This window comes from Lonchura striata, chromosome 1A (genome assembly GCF_050655825.1).
Source record: "Lonchura striata isolate lonStrDom1 chromosome 1A, ASM5065582v1, whole genome shotgun sequence".
Lineage (NCBI taxonomy): Eukaryota > Metazoa > Chordata > Aves > Passeriformes > Estrildidae > Lonchura > Lonchura striata.
The window spans coordinates 46,799,937-46,811,970 of NC_140741.1; the positions used below are offsets into that span (position 1 = coordinate 46,799,937).

The 12,034-nt window shown below is 39.0% G+C and overlaps 1 long non-coding RNA gene across 2 annotated transcripts in view; it reads right to left on the reverse strand.

Moving 5' to 3' along the window:
* Positions 1-679: 679 nt before the first annotated feature.
* The window catches only part of LOC146763473 (uncharacterized), a 31,348-nt gene continuing 19,993 nt past the window's right edge, over positions 680-12,034 (reverse strand). For both annotated transcript variants that reach the window (XR_014951766.1, XR_014951765.1), the window contains one exon: positions 680-10,635. This is a non-coding gene — a long non-coding RNA (uncharacterized LOC146763473). The remainder of the gene's footprint in view (positions 10,636-12,034) is intronic.

Consider the following 12,034-nt stretch of genomic DNA (forward strand, 5'->3'; position numbering starts at 1 on the left):
CATCTCAGCGTAACTGAACAGAAAGCAAAGATGCCCGGCGTTTCTCAGGCGCCACAAAGCACTTGGTGCAGCCGGACTTGATGGTAGCTCACACTGAGCAATCACAAAAGCTACGATTTGGGGATGTGGATGGGGGGAGCGAAGCAGGTTATTTTTTTAACTGGTGAATATTATCTAAAGTGTGCCGAGAAACTGAAGCGACAGACAGTTTAGAAATATATGTCATAGATTTGACTAGAAGTGCTTTTGAAAATTGGAAAATAATGGCCTGAACTGTATTCAGCTTCTCAAGGGAGGAGCAAATCAAGTCTATGATTTTGTGATGAAATAATCTTGAGCAGCTTTTCTACTGAGGCGATTTAAGATAGTACATTTCACTTGCAGAGACAAGAATTATGAGCATGACTTTATATGCTGGGAAGCATTTATTATTTTTTTACCATAATTTTACATTTTTTAGTTGCTGCAGAGTAGGATCATTCAGTTTAAATCCTGAATTTGGAGCTTGATGCGTTGTTCACACTGCTGAATGGTAACTGTTTTGACACAGTTGTGCTGTGTGCTTTCTTGCATCTGCTTCTGCAGAAGAACAACACTGATGTTCTCCCAGAAGAAGCATTCAGAGTTCTGGTAAAGCATCTAGTGTTGCATTCTCCAAATATATGCAGTGAAAAGTGCTATTTTCTTTAAAATACCTGTTAGAGGTGTTTTGTGTGAGAAATGGAAAATTTCAGAGCATTGCCACAGAGTTGACTCCTGCAAATAGTTTGAAGCTTGAGATGATTGAAAGACAGATATAATAGTAGCCTTCAGATATTCTTTATAAGGCTGTTGGAGTCCTCCAGCTGTGGAGAAAGTGTCACATAAGAGGTAGCATGGCTTAAACTGCACTAGGGAATATTCAGGGTGTAAACTTGAGCACTTTTAATTTTAAGAGTAATCAGGGTAAAGCTGTGGAATAGTTAGCCTGTGGCTTAGGCACAGGCTGGTAGATAGGAGATGGCAGGAAGCAGGCATGCAGGCCTTTGCACTCACCCACACACCTCTTGTGTGGAAGATGTTGGTCTGATGGAAGCCACCAAGAATCAGCAATCAGCTTATTTGGCAAGGCAAGAGACAAAGCAGCAAAATTGCCCAGTGACGCCATTGAGAAGCACAATCTGCCAAAGTTGCTGCATATGGGAATGGAAAATTATTTACATCTGCAACGCTGATAAAGGCTGCAATTTTCATGTCAAAAGACAGCATCATTCTTGCCTTAAGGTCTTTCATGTTACTTGCAGGCACATACAGAATGTAGTTCTTTGGAGTGACTGTACTGAATGAACAGCTAATGACACTGAGTCTGCCTGAGTGCTTTCAATGTCTTAGCAATTTTCCATTCCTCACTAGGGAAAGTATACCTTGTAAAATGCTGAATACGCCGTATAAAAAGGAAAGTGTGTTTTACATTGCCTTTCTTTTCTGTATTTGATGTTTTCATAAACATACCTCCATCACACTATTTTTATTTGAAACCACGGCAGTCCCACAGTGACTCGCTCAGGGCTGGCTAGACGCTCGCACTCCGTGTGTGTGCGTGTAGGGGTGAAAGAGCTTTCTGTTCTCCCAGGTTCTGCTCTGGGCTCTGCTATGGGGAGAGGAAGCTCGCTGTCACTGGCGGCCCGGGCAAGGACCATGAACTCCTCTGTGCCTTTTGTCTGCGTTATGCATAATCGGTGGCTTTGCTGGAAAACGTCCATCTGTTGCTCAGAGGTACTTGGGAAAGGTACTTGGAGCGTTGCCAGGATTCTGCTGCTTTCCAGCAGTTTGTTTTTAAATCATTGTGCCAGAGGCCCTTCGTTTGCTTTGAGCAGTGTTCCCAGAGTGACCCCTCTCAGCATGGCTTTGATATACATCTGTGTATCTTCACATCATCACGGCTGTTGTTGAGGCAGGACTAAATGGTCTCCTCTTCCCAGACTGCCAAGTCCGTGACCTCTGCGTGGCTCCGTGCAAATGCGTAAGACACAACCGCTGTAGTATTGCTGGAGTGCGGTTCCAGGAGTACAGGGTCACACATGGGGCCCTGTGGCTGCCTGCCAGCCTTTCCACAAGGAGGTAACATCCAGGCAATTTGTGCTCAGGACAGCACAGCACACATGGATACAAAGCAATGTGGGAAAACAGAGGAGAGAAGTTAGATTATGTAGGTGCATCCACATGGCCATTAACCATTAATTTATTCCCAGGTGAGCTTTGGTCTCTCAGTTTCAAAATAACTGGCTAAGTTAAAGGAATCATTTAATTGTCTGATCCCGAGGAACTCTAATTTAAAGAAATGTGAGTTGTAGCACCTTTCCAGTATCTAAGGGGGGCCTACAAGAGAGCCAGAGATAGACTTTTTTTTACAAGGCCATGTAGTGATAGGGGTGACGGCTTTGAAATGAAAGAGAGTAGTTTTAAATTAGATATTAAAAAGAAATTCTTTACTGTGAGGGTGGTAAGGTACTGGAACAGCTTGCCCAGAGAAGCTGTGGATGCCTCACCCCTGGAAATGTTCAAGGCCAGGTTGGATAGGGCTCTGGGCAACCTGGTCTAGTAGGTGGCATTGCTGCCTATGGCAGGGGGATTGGAACTAGATGATCTTTAAGGTCCCTTCCAACCCAAACCATTTCATGATTACATGAGTTACTGTGAAATTATCCTCAGACTCAAAATTGCAAGGTTTTCCATGGGAAGTGGAGATAATCACATAATTATAAAGTTATTCCAAATTACATTTCAATGTGTACAATATGTAGGTGCAAAACCATCATGATGTTCTTACAGAGCAGGAAAATAACAAGGAAACTCAGAGACGTATGTGCCATCTGTTGCTGTTAAAATCCCTGATGGTGAATTTTCAAATCCACTGATCAAGGGAAGAGAGTTTATCTTCTTTAGTACTTACGGTTTCATGAGAAAGACTGGTAGCAAGCAGGTCACAAAGCCAAGCCATTCCAGGATGAAAAGCGTCTCTCAATGTTTCTTTGGTTTCCTACAGCCCGCATCTTTGCCTAATGATATATTCTTTTTCCTGTTAAATCCCATCTGCATTATTTTTTTTTTTCATTGCACCTCACTCTACTGTAACTCAATTAGCTCCTTTTAAACATTTTTTTTCTTTAAACCATGTACATTTCTGGTAAGACAGGTTAGTTTGGGATCTTATTGTCAATGGAGGTCTGGAAGCAATAAGAAATAGGTTGTGCCTAGGAAAGGAGCTATCTGGTGGCAATAGGCAGGAGCCCATCGGTGTGAGAGGTACAAGCTTACCTGCCAGGGAGCACAATGTGGAAGCCTGGACCTTTAGTTTAAGGATTGTGAACAGCTCTTGAACAGACACATTGGTTTGATTCATGTGATTGGGTGAGACATTTTGAATAGGCCCAGGGTGAATACAATTCTTTTTGAGAACAGGACTTCAGGATAAATATACCTCTGCAGTTAATAGGGCAGTACTGGTAGTTAATAATCCTAGCATTAAAAGTCTTCTTTCAAGGTTTTTGCCCATTTATACAAGTATCATGTCTTTCAAGGATGCTATCTTATTTTGACAAGCTGACAGATTTTATATTTTAAGGCCAGGATCAAACTGGAATCTATCTTTGCTTATGATCACACCTTTGTTATTTCAGTAGCTGCTGAAGTTTAAAAAAAAGAGCATTACCATTTTATTCTATGTGTAAGACTGAATCCTAGAAAAATATGAAATGCTACACTGACAGCCCAGATATAGGCAATTTTTCCTTTTTTTATGTAAAAACAGATTTTTTTTCTTTTTCATGGAAGTAATGTTACAAACAAAACCAATTTAATAACTGTACTACCTTGTGAAACAGAAGGTGGATTATTCTTCAGTTTGTTTCTCTGAACAAAACATCAAAGCATACTCTGCTCTGAGTTTGCTATTATTTTTTTCAGTTTCAATTTAGCAGTAAGAGCTGATTGAATATTGGGAGTCCAAGATGGACTCAGTTTATAAAACCCTTAACTACTCTTTCTGTAGAAATTCCAGTGTGCTTTAATTGTCTTCAGTTGTCCTCATTGAACAGCCTACATCACCTGTAATAGCTAGTCATTCTGTCATCTAAAACCTGAGTGTACTCATATAAATTAGTTTATCTCAACATTTGAACTTACTTTGTTATGATCAATATTACTTCTGAATCTTTAATTTCCTGGCATTTTGAAAAGTTGAGGTCAGATATGCTTATTTCTGTTTGAGTATCTATTTCAATCCAATCCTGGTAAGAACTCCCATGTGTAACAACATTAATATGTATGCTGCTAAAGGAGAAAGAAAACCCCAAATAATTAAAATAGCAGTGACTTTTCAGCTCATGGTGAGGTCTATCCTGCAGAGACTGAAGAGTAGGATTCAGCTCTAGATAAAAACAACCACACTTAAGTGTCTGTAAATAGGTATCTACATGTGTACAAAGTGCTTAAGCAACCATTTCTGTCAGAGGAAATAAGGGTGGCATGCAGATGCCTTAACATGTCTGATGCCATTTTATGGCTCTTAGGGTATCAGTCTCAATTCCGTTTGCTCCTCTGTGAAGGCACTGGTCTTCTTTAAATTTTCTGTTGTATCTGCAAAACCAAGCAATACCTTGGGTACATTGGAGCATCCTGAAAGACACCAGATTGCAGTGCGTAAGCAATGGCACCCTGCAAGTGGAACATATATCACAACTGGGCACATAGCAAGGGCAGGATAGAGGGAGGAGGAGCTGGCAGAAAACCCTGAAGGCATTGATTATTTCAGTGAAAGAAGAGAGATGTGCGTGAAGGCTCATCCATAAAACCAAGCCAGCAAACCTGCTTTGATGTCGATGCAGTCTTGTCTCTGCTGGGAGAGCTTCATCAGCACAGAAGTACCTACAGAGATATGGCCCTCTTTATTTTGGGAGCATACTGGTGCTAACAGAACTGGGAGGAGAGGAGGACACACTTCACCCTCAGGCACTACTTGCACCCAGGTTTTGTCTAGAGTGGCTTCAAAAGGTAAAAGGCATGGCTGAAATCACCTCATTTCCTCATGCTGCCATCACACACGTGTTGACCCCAATGTGCAGAGGCTGTATGCATCTCCTGCAGTGTCCTGCACAGGGGCTGGGACAAGAAACCTGTGGTAACTGGTGTCTTTCACCATCTTCAGACAAAAATACCAAGGCCACTAAGGGGTCTTTGGCCATAAAGTGCTGACCAGCCCTTAGTTTTCCCAGCTGAGTGGCTTTCAAGACTTCCTGGAGCTTCACAGCACTGAAAAATATGGAGGGAAGGATGAAAGTGGTGTGAGATGTTTGCTGTGGTGCTGATGGAACAAGAGTGTAGTCAGCCTCATGCAGGCTCTTTGGGAAGTGGGGCAGCAGCAAATCCTTTGCTTATTCATAAGGTTAATTATTTAGCTGTCTGAAGTCAGCTTCTTCAGCATTAAGTCTCAGGAGATGTATGTCAGATATGTTGTTGCTGCTCACTTTGTATAAGGCAGAAACAAAGCTCATGGCTCCAGACATAGCAAAGTACTTTCATGTCACTTCAAGGCACCTCTCTGGAAAAGCAGCGAGAAAATACTGCCACAGCTCCCTAAATTCTACACTTGGTCCAGCAACAGAGAAAAGAGTTGAAGACAGAGCTTTCAACTGAGTGTTCTTAGTGTTAATAATTAAATACCGTTTTTAAAATATCAATTAATCTTGTGCAATCTTGACATTCTCAGATACTGGTAGGAAGAACAGTGGTTCATTAGTCAGAGATTTGGATAATCACAATTGAATTTTTAGCTAGATGTTCCTTTTAAAACTTGATTTTTACTTTGACAAGGAGTAGTATTATTTAATGTATTATACTTGTACAGAGACTATGAGCTGGACAATCATCTTTGTTGTATTCACGATTTTTTTCCACACTGTTGTCAGCATCACTTGTGTTGGAAATGTTTGGAAAAACCTAAAAATGGCTCTTTTTAAAATTATTTTTTTTAAAGTGGATTTTGGGTTAGATGTTTCCAATGCTTTTAGAATTGAAACCTGGCAGCCCACTACCACTTGGGAAGATAATACCCACACTGGTAATAACAGGGAGCTTTAGGATATGTGCTGGCTGAGTGGGCTGTAGCATATAGGGCATGTCTTGGTCTTGTGTGAAGGTTCTCTGCTGAGACAGCAGCTGTGCTTGAGCTCTTGCCCTCCAAAGAGTGACATACCTAAATTATGTAAACAAAGGGAGGGGGAAGTTCCATGTTGAGACATAACCTTTTGCTTTTCAGGAGAGCAGTGCCATATCAAGTTGATCGGTCAAATGCACTGATTAAATTTAAAGGATGCTTAAATTTAACAGCAGTGTTTGCTTTTAAGGCTATTTCAGAAATAATTAATACTGAGCATGCAGAAAGGCAACCAGAATTACATACTAATATTAGTTATGCTAAGAAATTGAATTTCTACTGTAAATCACTAAACTTGGCCTACTGTCATGTGTGAGATCTAATTGAGCATTCGGCAGCATGCATCATGTGGAGCACACCTGCATTTATTTGCATCCTAATCAAGTTATTCAATAATGATTTTGGTTTTTAGAGCTCCTTGCCTGAGAAAAATAGATTTTAAAATTATTTTCATAGATAGTTGACTTTATATCTTAATGAGTCATCCATTAAAGTGATTGATTCTTTGAATCTAATACTTGAGGTTAGACATGTAATTTAATTAAAAACATAATATATCCACTAAAATATTAAATACACTCATTAATACCTGCCAAGAAAATAACTGTAATTGCAATTGAACCCTTTTAATGGTGTTTTTTGATTACTGGCCAAAACCCATAATTGTTCATCAACTGTTCTGCTGTTCCCTCAAAACACTATGTCCAAAGTTAGCAGCCATGTTTTAGGTGCTACCACTTTGCTGAAAATCACAGCTGAGCCAAGATTCTGCTTAATTATCTCTGTGAGGCTTCTGAAGAGAACAAGAGATGTGACAAAGTATTAACATAATTTTCTTTATGAAACTTCAACTTTATGATTTTTGGAGAACCTATCCCTTTATTAATTTATCCTATTTTCAAGAATTACAGTCAAAAGGAGAGAGAAATCTGTCAACTAGTTTCTGGAGCACTACTTCCAAGGTATTTTCTAGGTACTGGATCTCAGTCTGAGGACTCCTCTGCCCTAGTATAAAGTAAGATTGAGATACCTGATTTTACATGGCTGGGATGCAAATAATTTCAGGTAAAAATCCCAGAAAAACCTCCAAACTCAGAGTAAGCTTCTCTCACAAATTAAGGAAAAAAAAAAAAAAATCAAATGCCCTACACCATGCCTCAGGGTCTGTTTCTTCAATATGAGCAAATGCAGACAGTAGAGGCTTTAACTCCTATGGCTGCTGAGGCAAACTGAATTTTCCAGGTCACTGGAGAGCTCCTCTGTGGAAGTCTTTCTTGCCTAGTATATGTCTCTTGCATTTGAGCAGGCAAAATGTACCTCCCTTGCCCAATAGTCACACTGCTGTTTTTCTGGAGTGCTCTGCAATACACATGGCTACACAGATTATTTTGAAGATTCATGTATTTTTTTGAGGGTGTGGAATAGGGCAGCATTTGAGATTGCTTGAGCCGGAAATTCTTCCTCAAAAGGTGGGATTCACAGTCCTACCTTGATATCCAACTTTAAGCAGTAATTTTAGCAGCTTTCACAGACTTGGGACTGACTTAGAACTTTACTGTTGCCTAAATTGGTTTGCTTGTTTGATTTTTCTACAAAAATTTGTATAAAAACTGCCTATTAACCTACATTGGAAGGAACGTGGATGGAAGTGCAGCAGCTCATGCTGAAGAACTTCAGGAGCAAACATTTCTGAAGATAAACTTTCACAATCACATTTTCATATAACTCCATATATACACCATTGAATAACTCAATGTGTAGATCATAACCAGTATGAGCTGAACTTTGCGTGAGCTGCTTTTTGTGCTCACAAGAAGAAGGCAATGGGCACACGAGGGTTGGTGGCAGCCTGCATTCCAGCAGCTTAAGCTAAGTATGGAATCACAGTTTTAGTGAACATTTGACCCAACTATTTCCTTTGTGGCTATCACATTCAAATGTTACTTGGAGCATAAATTAGTCTTTCAGTAGTGTTAAGGCTTGGGACAATATGATAAAATAACAGCAGGATGGAGCTCTGTTACATATGAGGTACCAGTGTAAAAGTGTGTGGCTCAATGTATGTGGCAGGACCAGCTGATGCCCAGCTGTGTTGTGGTGCCAAAAGTTTGAGTATTTCTCTGCCAGTCTCAGAAATACATGTCTGGAATGATATTTCATATTGAGCTTCTTAGGACTTTTGCCCAGAGATGGAAATGCACTCTCAATCTCAAAATACTTTGAAAATTGCCATATCTGCATGTATATCCTGAGTGGAATGGATGACAGAAGTTGTGTTATCTGGATGGTGAATGCTTCCTTAAACTTTCTTCAAAACCACTTTGCTCTTCTCTTCACATTTCTGTGAAGTTTGTATGTTGCTGCGAGGTGCACAGCTGTGGTTACACTGTGGAAGCAGTGCAAATTAAGAGGCAGCTGAACATGTCAGTCCTGTCAGATTTTATTATTTTTGGGGAATAAATCCCAAGCATAACTCCTCAATTTAAAATGCACATCTGGAACATTTTCAAATGGATATGATTTTATTGATGAGCTAAGAGGAACAAAAATTTCTGACTTCATGGTGGTTTTAGCTTTCTTATACAAAAACAGGTGTAAAATTTGCAGTGCAAGAAAATGTTACCCTAACATTCTTTGTATCCTGTGTTCCTAGGAAGTAGAGGGTATCGTTCATCTAATTGAAGTTTGTGTTAATGGCATTTTAGGGCAATATTAGGGAACACTGTTGTGTCTGCTAAGCACTCTAGAAAGACAGTAACTGCATAAATGACCTAAATACTTTTTAAGGGAAATGTGTAGAAGCAGGACTTTGAGCACATTGTGTTTGAGAGACCAGTTGTAGCAATCGTTGTGATGATCTGCGTAATGGTAGATAAGAGTTTTCCAGAGGCCAATTTGCAATGTAAATATTCATCAGCTCATGTTTTTAATTGGCTGAGCTATGCTGAATTTTGCATAGACATTAATACACTAAGGTAAACAATGAAATACATAGAATTCAGCAATTTCTTTCTTTTTTTTTTTTTTTTTTTTTTTTTTTTTTACTTTTTGGAAACAATTAGTGTATATGCATTCCTGAACCTCATCATTAAGACAGAAAATACTGAAATATGCTTTGATTGGCAGTTTCTAGCAGGACTGATGTGGGAAAATATGCTTTTCATCAGCCCCATATAGAATTGTAATTCTCATTGAAATTCTTTCTGTAAATAGGTTGATGCTGGGAATATAGTTTGAGAAACTCACAGGCTTTCCTGAAAGTTATGATTCCCATGATGACAATAAATTACAAAACTCATATTAAGTGCCTTTGAGTTCTCAGAATACGAATGTAGATTTTTCCTTCAGATGCTTACTGACAATATGCATCTGCAAAGTTTGTTACTTCTGCACAGAACAGAAAGCAAATATAAAGTTGCTGCATTTTTGTGATTTTATACATGTTTTAATTCAACAATCTTCCAATATATAGAGATAATTAATAGTACATTGACGATATTTCTGTATACAGACCCACTTTAGCACAGCTCTAATTTGGAGTGAAACTGTAGTTTAATCTCTTTGGTAACATCAGCCTAAGCACTAGAATGCATACCACTGTGTCCCATCCAACTGACAGGACACAGCTTCCTCCCTCCTGAGGTAACCAAGGATAAATCTTCTACTTTAGTTAATAAAAATTAACTTTGGGACTCTGTTTTCTTGTGACATTATTGTGTTTTATACAAAAAGCTCTTGATGACCAAAACCCCAGTCAGGTTTCTGCCAATATTGAAAGTGGGTTAATGTATCAGAATATGTATTGCTTTCAAATGTAAAATGTTTTAAAATTAATACTTTAAAATCACATTAATTTTAAATATCCAAAAAGGTAATTTTTTCCTGATAAGTCTATTACCAACTCAGCAACATCACTCGTGTGACACAGATGAAAAAGTAGGCTAATATAAGGCTTTGTGAAGTACCATGGTGAAACACACAAAGGACAGAGAATCTGTCAGGTAATCTGCTGTACCTCTGACAATATTAAAAAAATGAACATCAGTAATGCTGGGTTTGCATTGCTTTATTGATTAACATTTGGTTCATCCTAAGAAATGCATTGCCATTGCATTCTTCTTATAGTAACTTTTATTGCAAACCTTGTTCGGAGAGATTGAAGGACTGGAGAGATTGAAGAGCACCAAAATGTTTCCTACAGAAGAGAAAGTTTCCCATGTGTCTCCAGCTGGTTTCCTGTCTTCAGCAAAGGCACAGATGGTGTGTCCTTAGCACCTGCCGGCAGTGCTGGGGCTCTGTCATGGCATCACTGCTCTGAGCTGTGGTATCTGGAGAGAGGGAAAATCCCAGGGAGAGAGGCACACTTTTCTCTCTGCCTCATTATCCCAGAGCTCACCTTCAGCGTCCTTGTACCATTCTCTTTTCATTTACTAGTTTTAATTCTGTGGACAAAGTAGTGAAAAAAATATGTAGTATTGGTGACAAAAAAGGGGAAAAGAACTGTGAAGCTGTTAATATTCTATAAATGGATGACAAATAATGCTCAGCTTTCTATGTAAAACCTGACATGCCCAATATCTACTTAAATTCTACTCCCTGGGATAAATGTTTAGAATGGAACAAAAGAAGAAGGGAAAATTGCCTCTTGCTGTCAAGAATGTTATGAATAACTCATTGGCTAGTGTTATTGAGATACAAGAGGATAGGAAGTACCTGCACATGTTTTTATTTACTTTATGTACATACAGAAATCCTGTAATGATTTTCTTAGTCTTTGTTATGTGGTGTTGTCTTGCAATTTTACAGCCATGACTGAGAATCCAAGCTCCCTGCCTTTGCAGCTGAAGAGGCAGGGGCTTTTTTGTGTGCTTGTTTTGGGGGGGACTTGCTATCAGTCTGATTTCTGTTAAAGTTTGTTTAATTAAAATATAATTGCAGAGGAAATCTTACTAATTAGCATATATGTACTCCCACAAAGTATAGCTTATTCCTATTCATTATGGACAAGAGTGTGAACTGGATCTCTTACAGCTGTCCTGGAAACACTCCCAATGCTAGAGCTCTCTGGGACCTTGTGCCCATCTGCAAGCAAAGGAAAAGTCTTTGGTATAGTCTGTGGTGTAGGTTTATTCTTATATTTTAATTAGGTAAGCACACACGATTCTTGCATGTTCCCTGTGGCCCAAGTATTGGTTGTTGGTGAGGTAAATGACTTTGCATTTTCCTTTTATGATAGAGGAGTTACATCCCACATTAACATGACTTAAGTACATCTGTGCACTGTAAGTCACAGATTATATATGTTTCCTGGCTTATATATAGGCAAAACATATGAAGAAACAGTGGAAACTCTTTCATTCAGAAGTCAAAGCTTTGCAGTTGTAAGCTGATTTTGTTTTGGCTTTTCCTTTTCACATTAACTTCTTGCCAAGCTGCATGTAAAACTCCTTTGTCTAGAAAAATGCAACCTTTTCAAGAGTAAAATATTTCAGGGGTTAGCTGAAACCAGTCTTAACAGTGCTATTCTTCTGGCTTCATGCCTATGGAAGTGATTAATGGTTGGAATTTATGTCACAGAGCACATAATAATTTGTTAGAAGAAACTGGATTCAGTCACAGCACAGGCATTTTTCTCTTCCTGTCATTATATTTTGTGAGGACTTACTTATTTCCTGCAGTCTCAGCCCATGTGAAGAAGAGGATGATAAAATTTCTGCATAATTTTCTGAGAATACATTTATACTCCAGATGACCTTTGGAGTAAAATTGAACTATTAGGTTTTCCCACATATTTATAGCTCTGACCGTGCATTTTTGCCAGCAGATCTTACAGGCTTTATC